The sequence below is a fragment of the Bos indicus genome, chromosome 28, assembly GCF_029378745.1.
Source record: "Bos indicus isolate NIAB-ARS_2022 breed Sahiwal x Tharparkar chromosome 28, NIAB-ARS_B.indTharparkar_mat_pri_1.0, whole genome shotgun sequence".
Classification (NCBI taxonomy): Eukaryota; Metazoa; Chordata; class Mammalia; order Artiodactyla; family Bovidae; genus Bos; species Bos indicus.
In genome coordinates this window covers 1347261-1359710 of record NC_091787.1, presented here as the reverse complement: position 1 = coordinate 1359710, position 12450 = coordinate 1347261, and the positions used below count along the sequence as shown (strand labels likewise).

General features: G+C 41.6%; 1 long non-coding RNA gene across 8 annotated transcripts in view; it reads right to left on the bottom strand.

Annotated features, from left to right (window-relative positions):
• Nucleotides 1–12450, bottom strand: part of LOC109553940 (uncharacterized) — a 51330-nt gene that overhangs the window by 17526 nt on the left and 21354 nt on the right. For all 8 annotated transcript variants that reach the window (XR_011564698.1, XR_011564702.1, XR_011564695.1 and 5 more), the window contains one exon: nucleotides 893–1173. This is a non-coding gene — a long non-coding RNA (uncharacterized lncRNA). The remainder of the gene's footprint in view (nucleotides 1–892; nucleotides 1174–12450) is intronic.

Below are 12450 nucleotides of genomic sequence, written 5' to 3'. Positions count from 1 at the left end.
ACCGCAGACAAGTCAAATTCAACTAAACCTTGATCCTCAATTTGCAAGCTAAATGACACACCCAGAGGTGCCATGACAGTTCCAAGGCACTGTCAAAAGACCAAGGAGTGGATAGTTCCTCAATTGTTGGAAAGATCCTCCCACTCATTAGGATATGAAATCAGCCAGCTCACAAAAACTAATCACACCACATTTCATGGCCACTGCATACACCCTCTGTGATGGTACACACTCTGTGAACTGTGCTTCTCTCTGAATCCAAACAAATCCACCTCTTATCTATTGCTGTGTCTCACTGAATTCTTTTTGCAATGAGACATCAAGAACCTGAGCTTCATTAGGTCCTGAAACGAGGCACCATCGGTTTTGGCCAGGCTCAAGTCTCAGTTGGACACGACTAAACATAGCAAGGGTCTGCCGTGTGAGTTTGAGTCCCAGTCTCAGGTAAATGGTTTCAAGAACAACTTTTAGAAATGGAAAGATGATGACCTGTCCAATACTTGGTAAACAGTGGCATAGATGGGGAGAGGAGCGGAAGGATAGGAGGAAAAAGCAGTGGGAAGAACATGCTGAGGAACCCCTTTCATAACTTGCTGGAGAAACTGCTAAATGCCTGGTCTGTGGCCACAATTTTCATTGGCCTGATCTGTGGCACAAAGGAGGTTAAGGACAGAGGAACCCTCACCCACTTGGGCAACGGCTACTAAGGTGCAGCAGATGGAGCCTTTGGGGCACACTGGGGAGTAACCCCTGCAAGAGTCCCTCAGTTGCACCCACTGCAACTCACCTGTTCACAGGGGGTTCAAGGAAACAAGAAATGAGAGACTGTAAAGGGATTAAGATTTTGTTAGCCATATGTCCTTCCAGGGGCATAGGGGCTATGACCTCCTACCTTAACTGGAGGTCTTCTGGAATCTGAGACTGAGTTGCCTGAGCTTTCTACCAAGTTTGTTTTTGTTGTCCTGGTTTCCAGCACACAGGGCTTCTTGTCACTTCTGCTGTTCTAGGTTTCCTTTGCATTCAGTTTCCACCACACGAGCTTTCACCAAGTTGGGCTTCTGCTCTGCTTGGTTTCCACCTCGCTGGGGCTGAGCTGAGGTTGTTTCAGCCAGGTTACATCTGAGACACGGCACCCATATGTCAGGGGAGTATAATTTCCTCGGTTCTGTCTCGCTGAAGCAAAGATTTGAAAGAGTGGAACAGTGTTACAGCTCAGTTATAGCTCAGAGTTTTTTTTTTTTTTTTTTGGCAAACAAAGGATAGTACACCCTCAAGGCATGAGGGCAGGCAAAGCCCAAAGGGGAGGCCTCAATCTTGGCTTCCTCTTATATGTTCGTCTCCTTCCCGCCTTGCGCCTGCGCTATGCACATTGGGCTAGCCAAGAAGGGGCATGTTTGTTTCACCTGAAGTTCTCACTTCAGCCCACAGATTTTCTTTTGTTCCATTTTTTCAGGCTTTTCTCTTTGTCTTTTAGTCACCACCATTTTGGACTCCTTTTTCCTATTCTAACTATCTAACAATATCATATTGTTAGGGGAAGCACACTGACTGAAATCACCCACCCTGACCAGGCACCATCATAACCATTTGTGTGAGTTATTTTATGACAGGAGGTTTTGGTAAGAAACACAGAACTAATAAGCCACCACTAAGCCACTTCTGGGAGGCTTCCCTGGTGGCTCAGAGGTTAAAGCATCTGCCTGCAATGCGGGAGACCTGGGTTCAATCCCTGGGTTGGGAAGTTTCCCCTGGAGAAGGAAATGGAAACCCACTCCAGTATTCTTGTCTGGAGAATCCCATGGATGGAGGAACCTGGTGGGCTACACAGTCCACGGGGTCACAAAGAGTCGGACACGACTGAGAGGCTTCACTCACTAAGCCACTTCTTTCCCAGAAGAATTTGGGAAAGGTCAAAGGAAGACACCACTGACTACCTCCTAAAATCCTTCTTGTTGGCATCCACCTTGGCTGAACAAAACAATGCGTCTTCTACCAGGAAGGACTGAGTCAGAATGACTGGCCAAAGACAACCCAGAAACTAATCCCATCACCATAAAACCCAAGACTGTGAGCCACATGGCAGAGCAGTTCTCTTGGGTTCTCTTACCCTACTGCTCTCTACCCAGTTGCCTCTTCCCAATAAAATCTCTTGCTTTGTCAGCAAGTGTGTCTCCTCAGACAATTCATTTCTGAGTGTTAGACAAGAGCCCATTCTCTGGCCCTGAAAGGGGCTCCCCTTCCTGAAACAATATCGTATTTGTCTTTCTCCATCTCATTTATTTCATTTAGTGTTGTTGCAGAGAAGAACCAACTCTGACTCCATTTTGGAACCATTTCTTTGATTTGCTTTTCATTGCTGTTGTTATTATAATCATATAATGGCCCGCCTCAAGGGACCCTGTCCCTCTACCATGACTGTTAAAGTGCCTTTCTTCAGCTCATAGATAATCTGACCCTGCCTACCTGTGAATGGCTACAGAAAAGAAGAGATTTAGTTCAGTCGCTCAGTCATGTCCGACTCTTTGCGACCCCATGAATCGCAGCACGCCAGGCCTCCCTGTCCATCACCAACTCCCGGAGTTCACTCAGACTCACATCCATCGAGTCAGTGATGCCATCCAGCCATCTCATCCTCTGTCGTCCCCTTCTCCACCTGCCCCCAATCCCTCCCAGCATCAGAGTCTTTTCCAGTCAGTCAACTCTTCGCATGAGGTGGCCAAAGTACTAAAGTTTCAGCTTTAGCATCATTCCTTCCAAAGAAATCCCAGGGCTGATCTCCTTCAGAATGGACCGGTTGGATCTCCTTGCAGTCCAAGGGACTCTCAAGAGTCTTCTCCAGCACCACAGTTCAAAAGCATCAATTCTTCGGCACTCAGCCTTCTTCACAGTCCAATTCTCACATCCATACATGACCACAGGAAAAACCATAGCCTTGACTAGATGAACCTTTGTTGCCAAAGTAATGTCTCTGCTTTTGAATATGCTATCTAGGTTGGTCATAACTTTCCTTCCAAGGAGTAAGCGTCTTTTAATTTCATGGCTGCAATCACCATCTGCAGTGATTTTGGAGCCCCCAAAAATAAAGTCTGACATCTATTTCCCATGAAGTGATGGGACCGGATGCCATGATCTTCGTTTTCTGAATGTTGAGCTTTAAGCCAACTTTTCACTCTCCACTTTCACTTTCATCAAGAGGCTTTTTAGTTCCTCTTCACTTTCTGCCATAAGGGTGGTGTCATCTGCATATCTGAGGTTATTGATATTTCTCCCAGCAATCTTGATTCCAGCTTGTGCTTTTTCCAGTCCAGCGTTTCTCATGATTAACACATCCCTTTTCAAAGGTTGGCCCTTCCCAGAGATATTTTGCAAGACTGAAGACCCTCTTTACTTCCTCACTACCTCTCCCTCTGTATTCTCTTTTGACTTTAGTTCCTCACAGCTTCTCTCTGTTGTTTTATAAAAGAACCTGGCATCCAGGCAGGCCTTGACAAGATGGTTACTTTGAAACATTAGTCTGCCATCTTCTCAGTCATCTGGCTTTTCAAATAAAGTATGTATTCCTTGCCTAAACACCTCAGTCTCATGGATTCATTGACCTGTTTTGCAGTGAGCAGAGTAAGCTTGTATTCAGTAATACTGTGATAATCTTGAGGTCCATTCATGTTACTGCAAAAAGCATTATTTCATTCTGGCTGAGTAATAGATCCTGAGATGTTTGTGTTTGTCTGCTGGAGAAGCTGGTGGTTTCCTGTTCTATTTAATACACTGACTAAGTAGGAAGTGTTTATGGAGACTATTATCTTATCCAAATGAGATGAAAGGCAGCAAAAACTTGCTCAGACTTCTCTACTTTTCCAGAGAGTGAGGACTGTGACCTTGGTTTCATCTGTTTCACTTGTTGAAGTGCACTTTGTCAGATGGTCTATACTGAAATGCTTCTGCTCTTTTTTCAAGAGGCACAAAATCAATGAAATTTCCTAACATTTATGAAAGTGAAACAGAAGGGAAGGGGGCAGGGCACAACCTTTGAAAGAATGACGTAGCCTGAGGGCACAATATAAACTGATTCAAACCAAATGGGTCCAAGATGTTAGACAAGTCAACTTGACTAGACTTTGATCCTCAGTATACACTCATTATAACATATCAGCAAGCTAAATGACACAGCCAGAGGCACCACGACAGTTCCAAGGTTGACCATCAAAGACCAAAAATTGGGTGGTGACCCAACCCCTGGAAATCCCCACCCCTTCCCCAAAATAGTTGAAAAAATCCTCCCACTAGTTAGCCTATGGACTAGTTACCCAGTCCATCAAAGCTAACCACAGCACATTTCAAGGCTGAATTCACCTTCTGAGATGGCCCATACTCTGTCCGTGGAGTGTGTTTCTCTCTGAATAAATCCACTTCTTAGCTATCACCTTGTCTCTCACTGAATTATTTCTGTGATGAGACATCAAGAACCTGAGTTTCATTTGGAACTGAAACCAGGTCTGTGGTCTCAGTTGGAAGATTATGGGTCTTGGCTCAGTTCGAATTCCAGCACATGGGTTCAAGTCCCAGTCTGAGGTAAACAGTTTTAGAAGTCTTGTGAATCCCCCAGTGTACATCTTGCTGCAATGTTCCAACAACTCTGTGACAGATGTATTGCTACCATTCCCATTTTTCAGGTTCAAAAGCTGAGGTTACACAGGCAAGTGGCTCCCCTAGGGCACAGTGGAGATAGGTGGGGAAGCTGGGTTCTCAGTCCACGTCTGTCTGACTGCAGAGCCCTTGCTCCTAATGTCTAAGTGACTCTGCTGATATAATTTATTCTCCACTTGTGCTCCTGCAATGCAGGAGACCTGGGTTCGATCCCTGGATTGGGAAGACCCCCTGGAGAAGGAAATGGCAACCCACTCCAATATTCTTGCCTGGAAAATCCCACGGACAGAGGAGCTTGACAGGCTACAGTTCATGGGGTCGCGAAGAGTCGGACATGACTGAGTGACTTCACTTCACTTTCACTAGTGCTTGAGTCCCAACAAGGGTCTTCCATAGTCTACTTGATAGAGCAGTCAATCACATTTCTGGCCCATTTTAATTTGTCAGAAAGTTCTTCATCCTGAGGTGAAATCTGAGTCCCAGGTCTCCAATAAATGAATCATGAAGCATTCACGAGTCATCGTTCTCCTTCTACACTATATTCTGTATGCATCTTTCCACTTTAAGGAGACAAATGGTCTGTACAAGAAAAGGAAAGAGCAAGAGGATCCTTTCCGGCAAGCTGTCCATTGCAGAGAGAAGCAGAACTGAAGAGTATTACATAGTACATTTCAACATCACAGTGAGGGATGAAGGGTAATGCTTGCCATTGGTCTCAGGATCTTGTGCTGTGCTTTTGTTGCTATTTTAACATATTTTACATGTAAATTCTATTTTGAAACATCTTTATTATGAATCATAGACAACAGTTTTCTTCAGAGTCATCTTTGTGGTTTATAACAGGTGGCTCTCACAGAATGTAATGTATCTTCTTCCATGTGGGAGTAAAGGGAAGTGGATTAATTTTTTGGCTGCACCTTGGAGCATGTAGAACTTCCCTGACCAGGAATCAAATCCATGGCCCTTGCAGTGGAATTGCAGAGTCTTAACCATTGGACACCACAGAAGTCTCTTCTTCCATGTGAATGAGCCAAATGAAGGATTTAATTCTGCAGCTCTGTCAGTAAGGGTGTGACCTTGTGGGACCTTATAAGATTTACCTTATAAATCTTCACTAGAATCTTATAAATGTGTGTCAGGACCAGCCCAACAATGAACAAACCTGAGGGAGTGGTGCCGCAGAAGAATAAGGAAAAATAAGACTTGGAAATAAAGTGGGGGTCAGGGGGCTGATGCCATTTGCAGGCAAAAGCCCAGATCCTAATCCTCGCATGCCTTTTATTTCTAACTTCTACTTCCTTATTTGTGCTCTAAAGATATCTGTTCTTTACGATCTCAGATCGGGGATAAAGATATACAATGCACAGTCCTCAATGTCAAACCTTCAGGCCTTTCATGACTTTGTTTAGCCCTTTGGCTAGTGATGCCCTTTCTCAGCAACTCCCTCAAGGCTCTGGAACAGTCACTAATGGTTTTCCATCAGTCACATCAGTACTTCAACATCTTGTTTTCAAGATGTCTTTCCAGGATATACTTTTTACTGCTCCGAGCCCTTCATCTGGGGGTGATGAGAAAGTCATTTTTATTTTTCAAAGAGGCCCTGTTAATTAGAGTACAGGCCTGTGCATAGTATATTCCCTACAATGTGCTCTCAGTTTTTAAGACTAATGGGATGTGGAGTAACCAATATCTAAACAGCCTCTGAATTTTAGGGGACCCATGAAGGAAAACTTGCTATACCTCATCCCATCCCCACTGCCCCAACTCCCACCAACAGGAAGTCTAATTTAACATTGCAACCTTGATCAAAGGGCTCTTCTGATACTTTTTCTCCACTTTCTGTACTTTATCATCAGGATTTCTTGATGACCTGTGTCCTTGTGTTTAATCTCCAGTAGTGACAAATTGGGCTTCCCTGAACATTCAGAAAACTAAGATCATGGCATCTGGTCCCATCACTTCATGGGAAATAGATGGGGAAACAGTGGAAACAGTGGCTGAGTTTATTTTTTTGGGCTTCAAATTCACTGCAGATGGTGACTGCAGCCATGAAATTAAAAGACGCTTACTTCTTGGAAGGAAAGTTATGACCAACCTAGATAGCATATTGAAAAGCATAGACATTACTTTGGCAACAAAGGTTTGTCTAGTCAAGGCTATGGTTTTTCCAGTGGTCATGTATGGATGTGACAGTTGGACTGTGAAGAAAGCTGAGTGCCAAAGAATTGATGCTTTTGAACTGTGGTGTTGGAGAAGACTCTTGAGAGTCCCATGGACTGCAAGGAGATCCAACTGGTCCATTCTAAAGGAGATCAGTCCTGGGTGTTCTTTGGAAGGAATGATGCTAAAGCTGAAACTCCGGTACTTTGGCCACCTCACGCGAACAGTTGACTCACTGGAAAGACTCTGATGCTGGGAGGGATTAGGGGCAGGAGGAAAAGGGGATGACAGAGGATGAGATGGCTGGATGGCATCACCTACTCAATGGACGTGAGTTTGAGTGAACTCTGGGAGTTGGTGATGGACAGGGAGGCCTGGCGTGCTGCAGTTCATGGGGTCGCAAAGAGTCGGACACGACTGAGGGACTGAACTGAACTGAACTGAACTGATGACTCAGTGGTCAAGAATCTGCCTGCCAATGCAGGAGATGTGCGGAGATGCATGCTTGATCCCTAGGTGGGGAAGAATCTCTGGAGAAGGAAATGGCAACCCACAATAGTATTCTTTCCTGGGAAATAACATAGACAGAGGAGCCTGGCTGACTATAGTCCATGGGGGTCACAAAAGAGTCAGATATGACTTAGCGACTAAACAACAACAAAATGAGAAGTTAGTGAGCACAGCCCACAAAACTACCTTCCCTTTGACACCAATTGCAAATGTGAGGCTCCCCGAAGTCCATCCTTAGGTGACCTCAACTCCCTTTCACGTACCATTTTCTCTTTCTCTCCCAGCTCACAAAATGGGCAACACTCTGGCTCTCAAGATTAAGACTGCTGCTTGTGCATGAGGTCTCTTTTACCCACATTTAGCCTATTTCTTTCTGCAGATTTTCCCCTTCTCCAAATATGAACAATTTACTTCTGTCTTTAATAAGTATTTTTATTTGACCTAGTTATATTCTAATTTTCGGTTAGAGCTATTTACCCTAGTTATTCTCTAGAAGGACTGGTAGAACTCATTGAAAGCTGATATACTCATAGTTACAGTTTATAACAGCAAAAGGATGTAGATTGAAAGCAGATAATTAGAGAAGTGTATGGGCAGAGCCTTGGAGTGTGGTGGGCTTCCAACTCAAGCCTTTCAGCCTCTTCCCCTCTGGAGACAAGAATGGTGCTGACTCCTCTCAGCAATGATGTGAGGCTGTATGAGGGGAATATTGCCAACCAGGGACGCTCACCCAAGTCTTGGTATCCAAAGCCTTTATTGGGGCTCCATGGTCAGCTGTCCATGTGGCTGACCTCAGTCTCTAGACCTTCTGGAGGTTGAGCTGATACTGCATGACTCAGAACCCCCACATCAACACATTGTTAGATATTCTGGTGCAGTCCAAAACCCCAGGTCAACAAAGACACCCACCAGGTATGGCATTCCAAAGGATGCCACCCACCATGGGATGGGGGCTAAGGTCAGCCCTCCTTACCCACCATGGGATGGGGGCTAAGGTCAGCCCTCCTTTTGGTGAATGTTAAAATTCTTACTACACATGCAGAAATGTTTTATTATCTAAAACATTTGGAAATAACAGTCTTCTTTAAAAAAATTTTTGTTTTCTACTTGAGACAAAACAGAGCCAACTACATCACCCACAGTAAATGCATTTTGAATACCTGCTATTGTGCTTGGAGAATCCAGTGTTAATGTTGACATATTCTACCTTACCATGTCTTAGCCATGTATGTCTTCTCTACTGGCCAAAGGTCCTGGTGTGTTACATGTAACATGCGCCAGCAGCACAGGCTGCACAGGGTTGGGGAGAGGCTTAATGTGGCTTCTGACTGGTATGGGATAGGGTTGTGGAGAGGCTTAATCTGGCTTCTGACCGGTATTGTCATTTTGGGCGTGGTTGCCAATTCCCTGGCTTCTGAAAAGAAGCATGATGAGATGCTGAACAATATCAGCAGCCCCAGAATCCACAGTTGACTTGTCACTGTCACTCAGTTCCCCTTCAAACACCACTTTTGTCTTCTCTCCAGGCTCAGAAATGGATGACACTCTGGCTCCTAAGGGTAAGGCCTCTGCCTGTGCACGGGGTCTCATTTACCCCTCTTTTAGCCCATTTCTTTCTACAGATTTTCTTCTTCACCAAATATGAACAAGTTACACCTGTCTTTGATAAACATTTTATCTAATTATATCCCAATTTTCTGTTAGAGTTATTTGTTTATTAGATTAAACACATGCCAAAGACTTATTTAACTCATGACTAAAGGAACCAGTAAGCTGAGAGAGATAGTTCAAAGGGTTATGGGAGATACAGAAGTATTTATAGGCACAGAAAGAATGCTGGAAGAAGATTACAGAATCCCACACAAATTGGTTAATGTTCCATAGAGGAATAATAATTGTTGGAGTTTTATTTTCTATAAGCTATAAATAATTTGCATCTCTATAGGACAAAGTTCTTTGGATAACAATAATTTGTAAGTGATATTAGTAAAACTATTTTATACCTATTTCTGTTAAACCACATATAAAATATCTTTTCTGATTACAATGGAATAAAACTAGAAGTCAATAACAAAATGAAAACTGGAAAATATACAATATATGAAAATTAAACAATGCTCTCAAACAGCCAGTAAGTCAAAGAAAAAATTATAAGCTAAATTAGAAAATATCTTGCAACAAATGAAAATGAAAACAAAAACATAATTATGTTAGGTCAAAACTTAAGTTAGGTAGCAGAAACAGTGCTAAAAGGGAAATCTGCAGTTGTAAACATATTAAAAAGAAGCACTTCAACTCAACAACCTAACTTTACAATTGAGAAAAAGAAGAAAATATTAAACTCTAAGCTAGCAAAAGGAAGGAAAAAGGTTAGAGTGGAGATAAATGAGATAGAGAATAGAAAAACAATGGGAAAAAATCAGTGAAACCGAAATTTAGTTCTTGAAAAAGATTAACGAAATTTAGAAATCTTTAGCTAAATTGATTAGGAAAAAAGGGGAAGAGAAGAAAAGTCAAATTACTACAGGCAGAAATGAAAATGGAGCCATTATTACTTATTTTATAGAAATATAATAAGAAGGAATATAAGAAAGTAGTAGGAACAATTGCAGGCCAACAAAATGAATAGCCTAGATGAGATTTACAAATTCCTAGAAACACACAACCTACCAAGAGTGAACCATGAAGAAATAGAATATATAAATAGACCTCTAACTAGTAAGGACATTACATCATTAATTTAAAATTTCCCAACACAGAAAAGCCCTGGATCAGAGTGCTTCTCTTGGGATTTTTACCAATCTTTCTCAAATTCTTCTGAACTATTGAAGAGGAGGAAACACTTCCTAACTTGTTCTGTGAAACCAGCATGTCTCTGATATCAAAGCCAGATATTAAAAAAAATAATAATATTACAAGAAAAGAAAACTACACACCTTTACTTTTGAACATGATATAAAAATCCTCAATTAGCAAACTGAATTAGCAGCATAGTAAGAGGATTATACACTGGGACCAGGTGGGATTTACTCTCAGAATGCAATGATGGTTCAACATATGGAAATCAATTAACATAACAAATATTAATAGAATGAAAGAAAAAAGTCACATGATTATTGTAATTGATTCAGAGTTTGTTTTTTTTTTTTTTACAAAATTCAACACCATTTTATTTTATTTTTTATTTTACAATATTATATTGGTTTTGCCATACATTGACACGAATCTGTCACGGGTATACATGTGTTCCCCATCCTGAAACCCCCTCCCACCTCCCTCCCCATCCCATCCCTCAGGGTCATCCCAGTGCATCAGCCCCAAGCACCCTGTATCATGCATTGAACCTGGACTGGTGATTCGTTTCATATATGATAATATACATGTTTCAGTGCCATTCTCCCAAACCACCCCACCCTTGCCCTCTCCCACAGAGTCCAAAAGACTGTTCTATACATCTGTGTCTCTTTTGCTGTCTCGCATACAGGGTTATCGTTACCATCTTTCTAAATTCCATATATATGCATTAGTATACTGTATTGGTGTTTTTCTTTCTGGCTAACTTCACTCTGTATAATAGGCTCCAGTTTCATCCACCTCATTAGAACTGATTCAAATGTATTCTTTTCAATGGCTGAGTAATATTCCATTGTGTATATGTACCACAGCTTTCTTATCCATTTGTCTGCTGATGGACATCTAGGTTGCTTCCATGTCCTGGCTATTATAAACAGTGCTGCAATGAACACTGGGGTACACGTGTCTCTTTCAATTCTGGTTTCCTTGGTGTGTATGCCCAGCAGTGGGATTGCTGGATCATATGGCGGTTCTATTTCCAGTTTTTTAAGGAATTTCCACACTGTTCTCCATAGTGGCTGTACTAGTTTGCATTCCCACCAACAGTGTAAGAGGGTTCCCTTTTCTCTACACCCTCTCCAGCATTTATTCGTTGTCGATTTTTGGATAGCAGTCATTCTTACTGGCATGAAATGGTACCTCATTGTGATTTTGATTTGAATGTCTCTAATAATGAATGATGTTAAGCATCTTTTCATGTGTTTGTTAGCCATCCGTATGTCTTCTTTGGAGAAATGTCTGTTTAGTTCTTTGGCCCACTTTTTGATTGGGTCATTATTTTTCTGGAATTGAGCTGCAGGAGTTGGTTGTATATTTTTGAGATTAGTTGTTTGTCAGTTGCTTCATTTGCTATTATTTTCTCCCGTTCTGAAGGCTGTCTTTTCACCTTTTTTATAGTTTCCTTTGTTGTGCAAAAGCTTTTAATTTTAATTAGGTCCCATTTGTTTATTTTTGCTTTTATTTCCAATATTCTGGGAGGTGGGTAATAGAGGATCCTGCTGTGATTTATTTTGGAGAGTGTTTTGCCTATGTTTTCCTGTAGGAGTTTTATAGTTTCTGGTCTTAATTTTTGTGTATAACACCGTTTTATGATAAAAAAGAGTCAGTAAACTAGGAATGGAAAGAAATTACCTCAACATAATAAAGACCACATAAGAAAACTTTCATATCCAAAGGTGAAAGATTGAAACCTGTATTTGTTAAGACCAGGAACAAGAAAAGGATGCTCATCTTTTGCAATTTCTTGAAGAAATAAAATTATCTCTGTTCACAGATGGCATGATCATATATGCAGAAAACCCAAAAGATTATACATAAAACTTGTCAGAATTAATAAATGAATTCAGCTAAGTTGCAGGATACAAAATCATTGTACAAAAATCAGTTGAATTTCTGATTATACAAAAACAATGACAATCCAAAGAGGAAATTAAGAAAACAATTCTACTTATAATAGCATCAGAAAAAATAAAATACTTAGGAATAAACAATCAAGGAGGCAAAAGTCTTGTACCCTGAAAACTGTGAAACATTGCTTAAACGAAATTAAAGAATACACTAAAAAATGGGAAGAAATTATTTGTCCACAGATTGAAAAGATTTTATGTTGTAAAATGCCAATACTATCCCATGTGTGCATGCTCGGTTGTGTCTGAATCTTTGCAACCCCATGGAATGTAGCCCACCAGTCTCCTCTGTCCATGGAATTTTCAAGAATACTAGAGTGGGTTGCCATTTTTTACTCCAGGAGATCTTCCCAACCCAGAGATTGAACCCCAGTCT